Raw genomic sequence first — 1,143 nt, forward strand, 5'->3', positions numbered from 1 at the left:
CTGAGCATGTCCTTTATCATCCTGATACCAGCCCTATGCTGTCCTGTAGATTGCTGTGTACAAATATTTGGTTTTTGTAAATAAAGTGCAACCAGTACCTGCTCCAATGACAGCTCTCTGGAATGGTGTTTCATACTTTATTTAATGGCAACCCGTTTTGCAAGGATCTGGGAGTTGGTCCAAAGCCTTATTTAATATCATTTGACCCAGCTCTACAGCTGGGAATGAGGCTTAGTATCATCAACAAAGGCCCAGGATTGGAGGCCTGTTTTACAGCCACCATACAGGCAGACAACAAGCCAACTCTGTTATGGGGGAGCTCATAATCTGAATGCCAAATGTAGTTGAAATTGACTTAAAAGTTTGAGTGATGAAGGGAATCAAAGAATCAGGAATAAAGGAACAAATCCATAGAAGTGGTAGTTTTCAGGACACAGCATTTCTTAAATGCAGACAAGTCACAGTACAATATAGAGAATGATTCATTCAAACATTACATTAAAATGTTTATTGAGGCAGTTAACCTACATGTAATATTAAAGCCCAATACTGAAGTGTGAATTACTTGGTTAATTCAGTGTCAATGTCAAAACACAAATGGCTGTTACTAAATTTGGGATGTGAGATATTCTGTAGGGCCTGTTGTCTTTGCCAACCCTTGAAATGCCCTGTTGGAGGGAAGCTGACCAGGGATGGTGGTTCTCCCCCATGTTTCCAAACTTCTGGCTGTTTCTGCTGCCTACATTCACACTGTCTCTCTGTTAGCGCATGCTGTGGCGTCATAGATTCCTAAGAGTGGTTTAGGTGGGAAGGGACCTTCAAAGATCATCTAGTCCAACCCCCCTGCCATGGGCAGGGACATTTTTCACTAGATCAGGCTGCTCAAAGCCCCGTCCAACCAGACTCGAACACCTCCAGTGTGATGGGGCATCCACAGCTTCTCTGGGCAACCTGATCCAGTCCCACCACCCTCATTGTAAAAAGCTTCTTCCTTAAGTCCAATCTAAACCTACCCTCTTTCAGTTTAAAGCTGTTGCCCCTTGTCCTGTCACGACAGGCCTTGTAAAAAGTTTTATAGTAAAGTTTTATTGTAACTGGCTGGACGGCCGGGCCCAGAGAGTTGTGGTGAACGGAGTTCAATCC

At 43.7% G+C, this 1,143-nt stretch overlaps 1 protein-coding gene across 50 annotated transcripts in view; it reads left to right on the forward strand.

Annotated features, from left to right (window-relative positions):
* The window catches only part of TNNT3 (troponin T type 3 (skeletal, fast)), a 32,330-nt gene extending 32,220 nt beyond the window's left edge, over positions 1 to 110 (forward strand). For all 50 annotated transcript variants that reach the window (XM_009328469.1, XM_009328470.1, XM_009328474.1 and 47 more), the window contains one exon: positions 1 to 110. This exon is cut by the window's left edge and continues 284 nt beyond it. The gene's annotated coding sequence lies outside the window, so the exon portion shown is untranslated.
* Positions 111 to 1,143: the final 1,033 nt, after the last annotated feature.

The sequence above is a fragment of the Pygoscelis adeliae genome, unplaced genomic scaffold (assembly GCF_000699105.1).
Source record: "Pygoscelis adeliae isolate BGI_AS28 unplaced genomic scaffold, ASM69910v1 Scaffold166, whole genome shotgun sequence".
NCBI lineage: Eukaryota > Metazoa > Chordata > Aves > Sphenisciformes > Spheniscidae > Pygoscelis > Pygoscelis adeliae.